The 17,048-nt window shown below is 43.7% G+C and overlaps 1 pseudogene; it reads right to left on the bottom strand.

Moving 5' to 3' along the window:
- Positions 1 to 3,464: 3,464 nt before the first annotated feature.
- On the bottom strand, positions 3,465 to 4,166 carry LOC112320655 (small ribosomal subunit protein eS4, X isoform-like; annotated as a pseudogene).
- Positions 4,167 to 17,048: the final 12,882 nt, after the last annotated feature.

Genomic DNA, 17,048 nt, shown 5'->3' with positions numbered 1-17,048 from the left:
GAGTACAGTTGAAAGAAGAACTGACTGCTGGGGGAAGAGAACAGGGACTCGGTGGTTGAAAAAATGAGTGGGACTGGAACGACTGACCTGGGACTGAGGCCCTTGAGTTCGGGGATGAACGCAAGCCCTTACTTCTGTTTCTGCCTGTGTAAATCACGACTGACCCGTTCAAGCCAGATTCTCCCACCAGGGCAGAGCGGAGCAGGGGTCAGCCTGACACCAGCCAACCGACAGGAGGCCGTGCAGATTTATGCAGGTTCAGGAAGATTCTGTTTTCTATTTCTTCCCGTCTCTTTTTTCCAAACCCCCATTGGAACGCCATAGGGAGTCCTGGAATTGTCTCAGGAGTCAGTAAGGAAACCAATGACCTTAATAGGACATAATTAAATCCAGGTTTATTAACCAGTGGTCTGAATTTACATCAGAATTTTGCCACTCCGGCTGTTTCTGTATGGATTGGACACATGTAATTGATATAGTTCTCCTGCTATTTCACAGCACTAACCAAATAATGGGTTCACTTTTCTAGTTAAACTTTTAGCTAAGGTGAATGGTACATTAGTTTCATTTATTAATGTAATAAGTGCTTACTGACTGATACTACGCTTGTGTGTGTGTACATGTGCGTGCTTTTGTGTCTGTGAGTGTGAACAGAAACCATCAAAGGCTGATCCCTTAAATACCTGCCACTCTGTGAAGGGAGCTGAAGCTTGTACGTTGGCAACTCCGACATTAAGCCTGCATGCTGTACAATTTCAACTGGCCCATAACGATGTATGGAGGAAAGAGAGCACAGGCAATGTAGCTGGAAGAAGCTGTAGACGACAGGCACGGTGGCAATTAAGTTCAGATGTTTGTGGGAAATGTCACTCATTCATTCCACAAATATTTATAAAGTACCTACTATGTGACAACCACTGCCCTAGACCCTGGTGATCCAGCACTAAACAAGGAAAAATCGTTGCTCTCACGAGATTTATATTCTGAGCGGTAAGGGACAGACAATAGACAAATCAATTAGGTAATTTCGGATGGTGTAAGTTTTAGGAAGAAAACCAGGCAGAGTAACACAGAGCATGGTGGTCAGGGGGGAGTTTAGTTTGACTGCAGAGCAAGGTCTGTGATAGGATCGTGGAACTGAAAACTAGGAAAGTCTGCACAGGGGCGTCCATGAAACATCCTGAATGCTAGGTCTGGTGATCTCTTTTTCGGCTTTTCTAGAAAACGCTAAGTACTTTAATTCTTAAATTAGTGAGACCTGGTGCTCCCTTTTCTGACCAATGGTGTTTTCCAGAACCGTGTATAGAGGCACCGTTGCATCCATGCTGGACAGCTAAGTGGGCCTGGTCATTCTGTATTTGGGGACTGTTACAACTTGAGTCATTTAACTTTATTCAGTTTTTAAAGGCCCCGGGAGGCTAATTTGACAAGCTCATCTAGGAGATTTTTAAGAGTTTTTCTTAGTTGCTCATTAAGTATTTTAAATCACATTTGAGTTTGTTTATTATTTTTCCTGGGTTTCACTAATATTACCTCTCATCGAAGCCTGTTCACACAGGCATCTACAAGGTTAAGCCACTATTTAGATGACTTTTTGTTTTGTAAAAATGACCAAATACCATTTTACATAAATGAATGTGTCATTTCTTTACTTCTATACTTTAAAAAAAAGTCAAAATGGACTTATTTCAAATATTCCAGTGGCATAATTTTTCCTGCAATGCACATAAGGAATATTTTTAGCTCACAGGGGAAGAATTTTTAGAGAAAGTTTTAAGCATATATGCTATAGTAAGAATCCTTGCTATCTGAATAAGTGATTTTTTTTCTTGGCACAAAAACTATTCATTGAAACTATTAAACTCTTATTATAGAGTTCATGGTGACCAGAGCCTAGGGACTGTTCGCCTGGTAAGCAGTAAAGAGAGAAGAAGAGAAGACAGAAATCATGTATTAGTCGTCAGCTCAGCCTTCCATAACAGACCTCGTAGACTGGGTGGTTTAAACAACAGAAATTATTTTCTCATAGTTCTGGAGGCCACAAGTCCAAGATCAAGGTTCAAGATGATTTGGTTTCTGGTGAGAGTTCCTGGCTGCCTTCTTACTATGTCCTCACATGGCCTTTCCATGGTGCATGTGCAGGGCGGGAGGGAGGGAAGGAAGCAGGGGGAGAGAAACGGAGTATGCCAGCTCTCTGGTGTCTCTTCTTGTAAGAACACTAATCCTGTTGGACCAGGGAATCACCCTTATGACCTCATGTAACCTTCATTTCCTCCTTGGAGGCCCCCTTCTCCAAATACAGCCACACTGGGAATTAGGGCTTCAATAAATGAATTTGGGGGGAGGGGCACAAACATTCATAAAATCCAGAAAAAAGGATGAAATTTCTGACTGAAGCAGAAATTAGAAAAGTTTTACTACAATTGAACAGTAAATTCTTGAGCTTCCTGACACAGAAGGCAAAAAGGGAAATATAAAAGGCAGTGTAAATCTGCCTTTGACATCTTAAGCCTTATTTTCTTTTATTGTGTGTTTCTGTTTCTTAAAATAGTTTCAGACATTGACCAGTAAGAGTAGGGGTCAGGGAGGGATGTATCTGCTGTACTTCATACCACACCCTGTAGACTTTATTTTTTCTGCATAGAAGGCTGATTTCAAACATTGCTTTGATTCCTTGGAACCTGGGTGGAGGATGCTAGGAAGTACAAGTTCTAGACTGGACCTGGATTTATTGTCATTAGAATTAAAGACCGGGCTCTTTGAACTGTCCACGCAAATGCAGGAAAAGTCACAAATCCCTCAAGCAGATTGTTTTAAATCTGACGGGGAACTGTAAACCCTATTGCTGCTTCAAGTTAATAACCTACTTCTTAACAAAAAGTGCTAAAGAAGATCACTTATGTTAATCCTTTTGCATTTACATAAATTTAAGATGATTTTATCCTGAAAATTACCAATGTCTGTGGGATAAGTGGAGTAGCTTATTGGTCACAAACTGGGGTTGGCATTTTTATTTTAGTTGCTCTGGGCTGGTCAATAAAATGTACACAGTGCAAAGGGTCAGAAAATTATTTGAATGATGACTGCATAAATAATTAATATTTAGTTCTTAAATGATTTGTGCCATTCTTCAATTCTTTTTGTGTTTTACTTTTATAAAAATGATGCCATGTTGCCCTGGCTGGTGTGGCTCAGTGGACTGAGTGCTGGCCTGCAAAGCAAAGGGTCACCTCTTCAATTCCCAGTCAGGGCACATGCCTGGGTTGCAGGCCAGGTCCCCAGTAGGGGACACGCAAGGGGCAACCACACATTGATATTTCTCTCCCTCTCTTTCTCCTTTCCTTCCCCTCTCTCTAAAAATAAATAAATAAAATCTAAAAAAAAAAATCATGCCATGTTGTCTTTAATTAAGTACAAGGACCCTACCAATCATGTCACCCAGAGCTCCATTCACCCCCTCTCTGTTAGGTGGCCAGTCTCTTGTCTCTCTCCTTAGCAATGATGAACTGGATCCCTTTTCCTCCAGGAATCGAAATCCAGGGTTTGTTGCCTTTGCCGTCTTCTGCATGAACCCATGGAAAGAACCAGGAAGTCTCTGTTGGTGATCATACCAATTCTTCCCCAGGTAGCACCTCCAGCAACCACACGTAGGCTCCCAGTGAAATCAGTAACCTTGCCTGTCGTCAAGTCAGTCTGAATGGTGTCTTCCCCTCGCTGAGGGGGATCAGGGTGGCAGCTGGAGTGACATCGTGGCTCACCTGATGAGGGATCCCTTTTGTGCCCTTGAAGACCCCTCTCACGTTGCACTACCTGTACTTGGCTTCCTCAGGTGTAGTACGATGAAAGGCAGAGCTGCCTTTAGCGTCACAGAAGAGACTGAAACTCTCTTTGGTCTTGTCAATGCTGATGATATCTGTTAAAACACAGGGTAGGCTGTGTCCGTTTGAACCCTGCCGTCAATCTTAATGCACTGCGGGAGGCAGATCTTTACTCCATCTCTTGTCCTAGTGTGAGTAAGTCTGTTCAGAAAATGATGACAGGGAGACATCCTCTCAGCCTCTGGGGGCCGGTAGGTGGCCGGGAAGCAAACACACCAGGCAGTTTATCGGCATCCAATGCTTTGGAGCTGCCGCCTGCTTCAGACGCTTCTTGGCACCACGAGCCATGGCATGCTAGGCACGGAAAGGGCCTTTCCAGCTCTTTTCTGCTTGTCTAGACTTTCTTTGTGTTCAACTTGGTTCTTAAGTCTACTTTGTTTTCTCAAAACGATAGAAAGGGAAAAAGAAAAAAGAATTCCTGAGATCTTTTCCAAATGGCAAATCCAGGAAGATCAGTGTCTAGAAGTATAACCAGAAAAACAAGTGCAACGTACACATACAACTTTTGTTCCTTCACTCATCCTATTGCTCGCCTATAATTTGACCACTTTTCACTGAGCACCTTCTGCATGCCAGAGTATTTGTTAGGCTCTGGATAAAATCTGGTCTCTTGGAACTTCCATGCTATTCAAATGCAGTGCTGTAGGATAGCTGCCTCCTAATGCAAGGCTACAGGCACACTTGAGGGGGCCACCTTTTCTAGATGAGAAACTTTGGCTTGGTTTCTGGAGAAAGTGGCACACCAGCTGAAAGGTGAATAGGAGCAAGCCGTGGGCAGGGCAGGGAACTTTAAAGGTGACGTTATTTGCACAGGAACGGCTAGCTCTAAGGCAAAGCAGCACAAATGAGTGATAACTTACGGAGTGACACGGGGCACAGTGGAATACACAGTGAAAGTGAGAAGCAAAAGGCAGGCCAGGATAAAACTTTGCATGTCACAGTAATTTGGCCCTCTCTCCTAAAAGCTCTTCTAAAACTTTTGAAGGATTGTAACCATTGGATCGGGGTGATCAGACCCATTTTTTTGAATGACAGTACCAGTAGGAAGAAGTGTGGCAAGTGGATTGAGGATCGGGTGGGTAAATCATGGTCTGGGATCAAGTTAGAAACTATTGCAATAATCCAGGCACCAAGTAATGAGGTTCTGAACTAGACAGTTAACTATTTGTCAAAGACATAAAAACAAATCTCTTACACAATCCTGGGCCAGATGAATGCTTTAAACAGTTATTTAGAGGAAAGTGGATAATATCTGCTTGCAGTCAGAGTTAATTTCTTTCTTTCTTGTTAAAAAAAAAAAAGCTGTCAATGCAATTTTGAAGCTATATGATATTTAGAATTCTCTAAGAAAGAACAACAGATAAGCAGATATTAAATCATCCATGCTTACAATTAGTCTGCTCCTTTTTAAGGCAACCCTATGCAGATTAGTCAGAACCAAACTCATACATTTTATCATAAGATGTTGTTATCTGCCAGTGTGTTTTCAGGTATGACCATAGGCCACAATGGACAAATGAACTGGAAAGATCAAAGTTATTTGATCTGGTTCTGTGATTTATAATTTCCAAATCAACATGAAGAGAAAATAGCAGGCATCAAACATTCATCTATGCTAGTACCAGGTCATACACTGTAATTCTATCCAAGTACAAGTTTCCATGGTAAACAGGGCAAGGCTTGCCAACAGTTCCCAGGTTTCCAAAAAGCAGCTATGTCCCTCTTGGGAGGACTTTGTAACTGGAAAAGAAAATCTTCACAGATGAAATGTCCAGCGAAATAAAGTCACAGACTGTATTTCTACATCAGGCCTTTTGCCAGATGTCACATCAACAAGTGTGGCGCTGGCAGTGACCCGTCCTATGGTGGAGGTGGTAGAATGCTCCCGCCAAATCTTGTTTTCGTTTGCTCACAGCTTCCTAGAAAAAAAAAAATCTTATTTTGAGTTGAAATTTTCCATGTTTCATCCCAGTCCAAAGGTGACTTAAAAAAAATTTTTTTTTGGAAAGTTGAATTGAAGTCAGTTGAAATTTGTAAAGTTTAGTCATTTGGGGAGTTATGTGTACACAAAGATCTCACCGGGTAACACCAAAAAATTACATTTTCCTTTTCCTTGTGACTTTTGGAAGACTAACTCCTTTTAGCTGGTTTTTTTTTTTTTTTTTTTTTAAGGATTTAACCCTAAGTTACAGGGGCAGAAATCCAGCCTTTTTTTTTTTTTTTCAATTTACTTAAACCGATTTCTGCCCGTGAAGAATTGCTGAGACTTTACATATTAAATCTACTAGTGATTTTTTAAAATTAGAATATCCTTACATACATTTGACAGAAAAAAACCATTTAAAAATAATGAGTTTAATTCAATTAAATTCAATCAGTCTACTAAGTACCAGGCACTAAGGTACTAAGTGAATGCCCAGTGTTTGAGGTATATAAAGCTGTATAAAGCAGTTTCTATCCTCAAGGAATGCATTCTTTGGTAGTGAAGATAAGAGTAATAGAATGGCAATAATATAAGGCAGAACCAATGTGCTAAAGCAGAGGCAAAAGTCATGTGGGACCACAGAATTGGGAGAAATTGATGCCGATTGGAGGCTAAGGATAGTAATTCTGGGTTTTGAAGGACAGTGGGTGTCAAGGATCAGTGGGCTGGGAAAGACATCTCAGACTAGAGACTGGTGTGAACACAGCCTCTGAGGTTAGAAATGGGACTAGTCAGGGTGGCTGAGATGTGGGGTATGACAGAAGAAGTAGAAAGTAAAGTTAGGACAAGTTGAAAAGTTAGGATCAGAGTTTCTCAGTGGGTGGTATGCTATCAGTGTTTTGGGGAGGATGGTTCATTGTTGTCTCGGGGAGTGTGGATCCCTGGTCCCAGTCTTCTAAAAGCCACTATTGTTCTATGTCATTTGGGTCACTGAGAAGAATTCCCCCAACATTTTCAAAAACCTCCGAGGGGAGACAGTGCCATCTCTGGAGAAAATGATGGAGGGAGCCTTGGATACTGACTTTGGGAGCAGTCCTTAGTTCTGTAGGTGGTGAGGGTCTACTGAACCTTCTGACCAGACCAAGGGCATGATCAGAGGGAGATTCAGGACAACAATTTCTGGAGACTCAATCAGAGAAGAGAAAATTGGGAAGTAGGATAAGCAATTCAGTCTATTGCAATAGTCCAGGCAGGTGTCAACATGGACTTGAACTACACAATTTGATCACTTTCATGCCTAAAAACATCAATAAACTATTTTTTCAGTTATTCCTCTTGCCTCTGAAACTCCATAGTACTGCATTGCAGAACTCTTTGTGCTGGAGTTGCTTTCCTGTTTTCTGCTTTCCCCAAATTAATATCATATGGTAAATTCAGTATTACAAAAACAGGATTTTTAGAGGGTGATCGTAATACCCTTTCTAATTATAGAATAAACACATGGGGGATGGAAAGCTCTATTTTAAAAAACAAGACAAAAGGGATGGTGTTTCTCTGTTTCATTTTACATAGTGTTTGGGTTCTTTCACGTCTTGACTGTTTTCTTTCTTTCCTTCTTTCTTTCTTCTTTTTTTTTTTTTTTAAAGGAAGGCTCTGTTGACAGTGGATTGAACAGTTTCAAATCCCAGATGTCAGTGCAGGGGAAACTTAGACTGGAGAGGCAGATGCAGTCTGTCAGAAGCACCGCTCCTTGCCAAAACAGGAGACAGTGCCCACGGCAAGGGAGGCACGGAGGTAGTGCGGCCCCTAGCACGTGAGCAGGGGCCCTCCGGACCGGTGGTGGGGGCAGGGAGCACGGCCACCTCACAGGGCGAGTCTGTGTGGAGCCGGGGCATCCTGCCCGACTCAACACCGCCGCGGTGATTGTGTCTTGCCATGAGTCCCTCTCTCCCAATGGCTGCGAGATTGCTGCCTTCTGGTTTTCCTAAGGAACTCTGGGAGGGACTATACGGGCAGATCAGCCACAGATGCGTTATGCTTAAATTTTCCCTCAAAAACCCTCTTCAGGAAACTTGCAGGTGGCTTTTCGTTTGAAGCAAAACGGGATTTCAAGAACATTAAGCAGCTGAAAACTTGTACCACATCTTTGCAGAGGCCCAAGAACTGGAGATCACAAATTTGAATCCGATCCTGTTCATTAGTGAGACTCTCATTCTCCAAACCTCATCCTTTTAGCTATGTTTCAGTTAAAGGTTTCAGAAACTGGCTTGAGCCCCCACTCAGATTTTCTGGGGTTATATTACCTTCAGGTTCTCAGTGCAAAATTGTTCATTTTGCTCTTCATTGAGGAATATGCTGAAAAAAATAATGATAACACTATCTTTCATTTCCCTGATACTTTATATGTTATAAAGCATTTTCATATATATTAGCTTATTACATCCTCTGAAGCTCAGAGGATTGAGGGACTTACCCAAGGTCACAGAATGGAAAATCCAGAACTCAAGTCCAGGTCTTTTGATTCCAAGCACATGCTGTTCCCTCTCAAGTTTGCTGTTCGATGATCAGCACTTTGATCCCCTGAACTGACAGGGAGGAGGGCCAGAAACGTCTGAGCAATAAGGTCTCCCAGTTCCGACCAAGGGTCTGCTGCTTTGAATGATGATGAATTGTTCCATTGGCAGTTTCTAGCAATGTCGGTTAGAAATTGCTATTGATGGCTCCAGCTTTTGTGGCTCATGGCCCTCAGGGACAGGGGAAGCCAGTGGCCCCAGCTCCTGGTGACTGCTCCTCTGGATGCTGCTGCATGCCAGGACTCCCAGCAGCATTTTCTGCTGGCCAAGGTAACTCCCAGTTGCTCCTGTCAACAGCTCTTGAAAGGCCCTCTGGGTGGTCCCAGAGTCCCCTGCTCCCTGGAATAGCTCTGGGGCAAGCAACCTCGGCCCCACCTCTGAGCGCAGATCACAGTTCTGGTACTCCACAGCCCGTCGGGGAGCTGCTTCAAAACTGGCCCCAACGTGACTCAGGGAAAGCAAGACTCTAAGGGCCCATAACTTCACACTGCTAGGTTCCTGGGCTTTGCTGGACTCAGACAGACTTGGGTCCATTGAATCTCCATCGGGCTGGAGTGCGTGCTGTGACAATCTTCTCTCAGAAGTCACATGTGTGCCCATACACATTTCTTTCTACATGCTCACTTTTCCTTTACCGTGCACTTGTGTGAAATGAGTTCCAGAAACTGCTCTCAGTATCTCTGAAGTGACTCTGGGTTATGTAGAAACTCAAAATTAGTGCCCACAACCACTTAGCAGTAGTAGTAAGATTGAGATTTATTTAGGGTTCACCACATGCCAAGACCTGTATTGTTCAGGTATACAACATAGACAACTATATAATTTAGGAAAAGATTCCCCAATAACTCTAGTTCCCAGCTAGCACCATGCATAGTTATCATGCCAATCCCTCTGGCCTACAAAGTGTGTGTCGAGAAAGCACATGACAGCAATATGGGCGCTTTCTCATAGGTGACTGTCTTTCTCTTGCTGCTTTAAAGATTCTCTCTCTCTGTTTAACCTTTGTCATTTTAATTGTGAGGTGTCTTGGCGTGGGCCTCTCTGGGTTCATCTAGTTGGGGACTCCCTGTTCCTCCTGGACCTGTATGTCTTTTTCCTTCACCAAGTTAGGGAAGTTTTTCATCTTTATTTCTACAAATAGGTTTTCAATCCCTGGCTCTCTCTATTCTCCTTCTGGTGCCCCTATGATGCAAATCTTGTTATGCTTGATATTATCCCAGAGGTTTAAACTAGTCTCGTTTTTAAAAATTCTTTCTTTCTTTTTGCTGTTCTGATTGGGTGTTTTCTGCTACCTTGCCTTCCAAATAGCTGATTTGATTGCTTCATCTAATCTGCTGTTGATAACTTTTAGTGCATTCCTCATTTCACTTAATGTATTTTTCATTTCTGACTGGCTCATTTTATGATTACTGTGTCCTTTTTTACGTTTCCTATCTCTTCGTTGAAGGTCTCACTAAGTTCCTTGAACATCCTTAGAACCAGTGTTTTGAACTCTGCATCTGGTAGATTGCTTGCTTCCATTTCATTTAGTTCTTTATCTGGAGATTTCTCCTGTTCTTTCATTTGGGATATGTTTCCTTGTCTCATCATTTTAGCTGCCTCTCTGTGTTTGTTTCTGTGTATTAGGTAGATCTGCTATGTCTTCTAGCCTTGAATGGGTGGTCTTATGTAGTAGATGTCCTGTGGGGCCCAATGGCACAATCTCCCTTATCATCCGAGCCAGGTGCTCCAGGAGTGTTTTCTGTGTAGATGTGTATGCTCTCCTGTTGAAGTTGAGTCTCGATTGCTGCTGGCACATCAGTGGGCTGGCTGTGAGGACTGGTCATGACCCCGTGGAATGGGATTTGCCCCAGCAGGGTCTGGTGCCTGTGGAGACCTTCCTTTGGGGGTGTTGCTTATGAAGCTAATTGGGTGGTGCTCTGTTGTGGTCTGAAGTCGGCCCTCAGGTGTGTTGGTTCTAGAGCCTCTTGGGAGAGACTTTGGTTCAGGTCAATGTCAGACGCTGCCTGTGGTCATCCTGGGGCTACCTGTTAGGAGCTACAGAGCGACCTGGGGTTGGTACCTGCCTGTGCTAGGTCTGGATGTGCACGGGAGGGGCCACGCTGAGAACTACAGTTGGCTGTCACCAGTATCAGGCCTGGGGCTGGTCAGTGAAGGCCCAAGCATCCTGAAACCTGCCACTGCCTGCAGGCTGCAGGGGAGGGTCAGTCACTGATAGAGTCTCCGACGGCATGTGAGTTGGTGAGGCATGATCTGAGGGAGTCTCCAGGGTGGGACAAATGGTGTTCATCAGGTAAATACAGGTTCAGATTTGACACTGCTGCTGGGCCTGAGACCACTCAGCAAAAGTCTCAGGGTATGCCGAGGCCAGCTGCCACCTGCCCAGGGCCTGTGGATCTTTGTGGTGGGGTGGGGTGTCAGGAGTCATCAAGAGGGAACTAGCGGTGTACACCAGGTTAATGAAGATTTGGTCGAGTGTGTGGAGGGCGCAACACAGGAAACAATGCATCCGTTGGCAGCCTAGAGAAGGCTCAGCACAGGAACAATGGTGGCAGTCCCTCCGGTCCTTGCCCCAAAGCCACACAAGTCAATTTCTCCCTGTATGTCTCTGTCGCCCTCCCTACCCCGCCCCACCTGAGCCACTGTCTCTCTGCCATAGCCCAAGGTGAGTGTCTAAGAGTGAGGTTTGTGCATTGGCCCTTTAAGAGGACACCTGGGTTTCCAGCAGCCTTTTGTCTCACCAGGATGGTTGGAATGCCCGCTAATTTTCTCAGCCAGATATTATGTGGCTCCTTTTCCCGGCACTGGTGTTGTGGACCGTGGAGCCCAGCATGCACCAAGGCCCCTCCTCTTCAGGGGGGATTCTCAGCTGCCACACAGGGTACAGGGGCTAGCCTGTTTCCCTCTCTGCTCCTCCTACCACTCTCAGTGTGGCTTCTTCTTTATGTCCTTAGTGACTGGGCTTCTGTTCAGCTAGTCTTCCAATGGTCATCCAGGCTTATTGTTCCATACTTTGGTTGCAATTTTGACGTGGTCGTGGGAGGAGGTGTATGCAGTGTCCACCTACCCTGACTTCCTGACTGGAAGTGTGCCACCATCTAATTTTCATCCTCTGAGTGCTTTCTGTTAACTTTTAAAGTCTTTATAACACACCTCCGAGGATAGTCCTGGTATCAGCCCCTTTCACAAACAGGAAAAAGGAGGTTTATGATGTTATTAAAAAAAAAAACTGCCCAGGAGGTAATGAATGGGAGATCTGCCTTCTGTGTGTCTCTGAATTCCAGAAGTTCCTAGTGGGTAAGAAGCCGACATTGCATTCAACAGTTCAAGTACGTCTTTTATCCTGCTGCAGAATGCCACAGTCTCCCTGACGGCAGACTTCCGTGAGCCTCGCGTGGTCTCGGCTGAGTCAAGACTTCTGTGGCTGACACTTCAGTTCTTATCAACCAGCGTTCCTTCTTCTTCCCTGCCCAAGGCACTGATTTTGTTCAGGTGGCAAGTGCTGACGATCCCCAGGTGGACTGGATCCTTATCCGCCTCATTCAACCCTCAATCCACCTCATTCGATCCCATTTGCCTTTGCACGTGTGGTATAGGGACAGTTTTGGGTGAGTTGGGGGATCTTTGGAGAGCTTTTAGCCAAGAGACTCCTCACTGAGTGAAACAGATCACATGAGGAGAAAGTCCCTTTGCCCTTACTCTTCCCTTCCTGCTTTGGATAATGGTGAATGAGGAGGTGACATTAGGGGCTCTGGAGGCTTTTGGCCAGGAGATTACAAACTTGGGGACAGAAACGAGTATTCTGTGCATACTAGGGATAAATGGGATAATACAAATATCTAGGTCTTTTCTAATAACATGGAGTCCCCAGATAAGCCCTGGGTCCCTCAGGAAGTTGACAATACCTATAGGTATGTCAATAATACTCAAAATGTGAGCAGAATGTGCTGGTTCACAAGCTGTTCGTTACTGCTCTGTGAAGAGCTAGAAGCAGAAATTGTGAATAGGGGTTTAGGCACTTCTATAGTACTTCAATATTGTCGTTAAGCCACTGCAGTAGATTTGTCCGAACAGGTATTGACCGGTCCAAGACAGATGGGAAATTAAAACAATAGCAACAATGCCATAGATCATTTAGTTGATAATTTAATTGATTTTTTTCCCTTACTATCAGCTAAGAGTATTCCTATCCTAAGGCCCGCATGACTGACATGCTCTCAGATTTAAACAGGTCACATGGTAGAGACCTAGGCACAACAGGTTGTCCTCCTAGAGGTGACCTAAAATGCGTCTTTCCACGTGATCTGATTCTTCTGTGCTTGTCATGCTTCGGGGGAAGGCCAAAGCACTTGAGGTTAGCAGGGTCACTTATTAAATATAGCAAAACGTGAAGCTGGGGACATTCAGCTCTGTGTTCTCTCACGTGGTCCTTCAGGGATCCCGCCCTTCCTCCCCCGACCCCTCTACCCCTGCCTGCCTGTTATTCCTCCTCGTGTCTCTGCCTATTGTGGTTTGTGCTTTCAGCCTGACACCAATTAATCTTCAATAAGGTTTTAGCAAATAAGTTCCCCTAAGGGCATTTAAGACTCTGTAGGTTTAGGAAAGCCACTAACCTCTCTGAATCTCAGTTTCCTTGTTTGTAAAATGAGGGTAATGTGACACCTTATATATGAATAATAATACCCAACATTTATTGCTTGCTGTGTGCTTGGTACAACTTTAAGCCCTTTATAGGTATTAGCACAATTAGTTCTCTTAAGAACTTTATGATGTATGTTCTACAATTTTATCTCCGTATAATGAACGATAACTCTAACAGGGTCACAAATCTAGAAAAAGAGGCATAATTTAAACCCGGATGTGACTACTTGAGCCCTACCCTGTGACTGCTGCGCGGCACCTCCTTATTGCAAATGTAAGACATTTTCAGTATCATGTGATGAGAAAACTTTGGATCAAAAAATTCCTTGTCTAGTGATTTTGTCTGTGCGAACCTCCCATTTATATAATTGCATATTAACATAACTAAAAGTGTTCACGGGCACAGACAACAGTGTGGCGCCTGCCTGGGAGGGGCTTGGGGGAGATGGAGGAGGGTAAGGGGGGATAGATGGTGACAGAAGGAGACATGACTTGGGGCGGTGAACACACAGTACAGCGTACAGATGATGTGTTGTAGAATTAGGCCCCTGAAACTTGTATAATTTTGTTAACTAGTGTCACCCCAATAAAGTAATTAAAAGGAAAATAGAAACCTAAAAAAAAAAGAAAGAAGAAAAGTATTAATGAGCCATTTCAGAGCACCAAAAGGGAGAGAGAGAAAAAAAAAAAGAATCAGCTGGAACATCTGGCTTCTGGTTGGTTTCCTGCTCTGGAGTTTCCTAAAAGTAAACTTAATTATAGTGTTGATATTAGTAGATTAGAACATGGGAATAGCGTGGAGTATATTGCCAAATGGACCAACCCTTTTCAGTTTGATCCCCCGGCAGCCAGAGGCAGTGGAAAGATCTACTTCATTTCTTGCTCATCAGCCTGTTTGGGGGAAGGCAGGGCTACATCCAGGAAATGTAGAAGACCAGGAATCAAAGGAGTTGGACTCCGAGGCCAACTCTTACCACCTGGCGAGTGACACTGGGTGAGTCACTCAATCCTTCCAAGTGTCAGCTTTCTTCGTGGTGAGGCTCAACTGAAGTAATGGAGGAGGGAGTTGCTTACAGACTGTGAAGCCCTGTGAACATAATCTTTGTGTTTTGTATTCATATTAGTGCCTAGCCCCTGATGGTGACACTGTTTGGAAGACACAGCACGCTTTACTGAAAATTACAGCGTCTCGGAGACAAGCGATCTGGGCTCCAGTCTTCTTCCATCTCCACCCAGCCTGGCACAGCCATGTTTTCTAATGTGAAAAATGAGGACGTGTGTGGACGGAGAGTTTCTGAATGATCTCTGGGACCTTGTGCCATTGGCTCATCACAAATACTGAGATATCTTCTTCGGCTATTTCCTGACAGCTCTTGCTACTGTCCCATCTGCACATAGACAATGCACATCTTCAAAATAAACAAGAAACTGCTCTTTTAAAAAAATTTATGAATTTTTTTAGAGAGGGGGAGATAAAGAGAGGGGGAGAAACATCAGGTTGGTTGCTTCTCACACGTGACTCAACCCAGGATGGAACTGCAACCGAGGCTCATACCCTGATGGGGAATGGAACCGTGTCCAACCAACTGAGCCACGCCAGCCAGGGCACTCACTACCCTTTGGACACACATAAGCGGACTTCACAACCAAGGGATCACGTGACACAGCTCACTTGTCTGTGCAGGGGGCAGGGGGAGGGGAACCTGCGGACGTGTTTGCTTTGCTTTCCAAGCACCTTGCTGGAGGACGTGCCTGAGGCCAGTGATGTCAGCCCCACTGGGCATACCAGAGCTACAGAGGTTGGCCTGAGGAATGAGGAGACCTAGGTTCAAGGACATGTAAACTGCCTCAGGCTGCACAAATAATCAGCAGGAACTGATGAGGGGATCTGGAACCCGCTCTCCTAATTCCTAGGCCGGGCTTTTTCTCTTGTCCCTCATGGACTGGCTTACAAAGATGGTATTATTGAAATTACCCTGAAGAATTGCTCACTGTGCTGTACACCTGAAACCAATATAAAATAATAGTGCAAGAAACTGTAACTGAAGAATAAAAAAGAGGAGTTGCTCAAAGGAACCATTGCAAAACACCTAAAGAACACGAACCTCCTGGAATTCCCAGATGACTTCTACATACTTCACTCGTCTCATGTAAGACATGTGGACATTGAACTAATACATTTCTTTTCCAACACATAGCATTTCCTGCATCATTTCTGGGTTACATATAATTGCAAAGACAATATTGCCGTATGAAGCTGATACAACTTTATATTTGAAAGATTGCTCTTTTTGATGTTCTGTTTCAAAGGCACCTGAGGCAGTTCTCTGGAAGAAACCTTTATTTTGTGTGTGCACCATATAAACACTTACCCCGGATCACCCAGAAGGAAATACACAGCCAAGAAAAAGCAATTGCAAGGGGAATGGCCTGCTTAGCCCAGCCAGACCTGAGGGTCACGGTGGACTATTACCCAGACATGAGACTGCAGCAGTTTATTGTAAAAGCAAATATTATACTTGGACACTTCACATGGAGAAAGCTGTGTTACAGCCAGAATTATTCTAATTTTCCTATTATCCTCAGTGTGTGTCAGTCTTGTAATTTAGCGTTAGGTCTACTTTTGTACTTCTCTTCAAGTGAATTGGATAAATGGCAAAGGGACCACAGAAAAGAAGAAGCTCGGTGATTCAAACATAAAGCAAACCTTTTAATCATGTGTAGATTATTATAGATCATATGTTAGCTGCTAGAGGAGGAGAGAGTGTCAGATGAGGTAGCAGAAAGAGTATCTAGTTACAAGGTTTATTGAGAATTAGATGCCACATTAATAGTTAATATTTACTGGGTACTTATGTTTCAGGCACTATGCTAAGTGTGTACATGACCAGTCCCATTTAATCTTCATAAAAACCTAGATGGAAGATACTATTATTATTTGCAAAAAGAACCTGAATAGTTTTCAACACAAGAGGTGATTTTTAGTTGGTCTAATTTAACCACGGTGATGTCCTTCCCCTTGTCAAGTAATTGGTTCAGGCATGAGAATAAAACACCATTTTGGCCATAAATGGAAATTCACCTTGAGGCCTCTGGATAGCTTATCCTTCTTCTGAAAAAGACACTTGGCACTTTCCCTGCCTTTGGGTGCTCTGATGTGAGGCTGTGGTACATGGGCACTTGGAGACGTCAAACAAATAAGAAGGAAGAAAACCGGAAAACAAAGGGGATGCAGTGAAGATGGCAGAGTGGAGAAGCAGAAAGATCCCATGGAATTAACTAATCCTAACACACCCTATCTCAGGACTTCTTATGAGATAGCAAATATTCTTATCCCTTAGACCACTTTTGGTTGGTTTACAGCTACTTGTTGCTGCATGCCTCTTCACCGATAAAGTGAAAACACTAGGGTTTAAAGCCTGTCTGTTAGATGCCAGAGTCTGTGTTCTTGACTACCACAGAAAATTGAGGGAAATAAATGAGACTGTGTCTATAAAAGCAAAGAGATACCTTAGGGCAATTAACAGATCACTTTAAGTAGAATAGCAACACCTAATAAAGATATGCTCTCACTGTAAAATTGTAAAACACCAGAGAAACAATTCCTTGTGAGTGACAGAACTATCCGATGAGGGCTATCAAATATGTATTCCCAAAGTGACATAAAAGGAGGAATGGAAACATAGCAGGGATGTCAAACTCATTTTGACTGGGGCCCACATCAGCCTTGCAGTTGCCTTCAAAGGGCAAATGTAATTTTAGGACTGTATCAATGTAATTACTCCTTAACTAGAGGCAAGGAGCTTGGTGCTGCTGCCGGGTGGAAACAAGGTGCCGGGCTGGATAAAACAAGGTGGAGGGCCGGATTCTGGCTGCGGGCCCTGTGTTTGCCACCTGTGACATAAAGCCTAAGAGGACTCCGAAAAAGAAAAAGCATATTTAAAAATAATTAAACAGAACTTTTAGAAATGGAAAGATGTAGATGCTGAAACTAGTGAATAGGTTAAAATAGCTAGATAAGGCTAAAAGAGA

The sequence above is a fragment of the Desmodus rotundus genome, chromosome 12, assembly GCF_022682495.2.
Source record: "Desmodus rotundus isolate HL8 chromosome 12, HLdesRot8A.1, whole genome shotgun sequence".
Classification (NCBI taxonomy): Eukaryota; Metazoa; Chordata; class Mammalia; order Chiroptera; family Phyllostomidae; genus Desmodus; species Desmodus rotundus.
The sequence above is the reverse complement of the archived record's forward strand: the minus strand, read 5'-3'. Positions and strand labels throughout refer to the sequence as shown.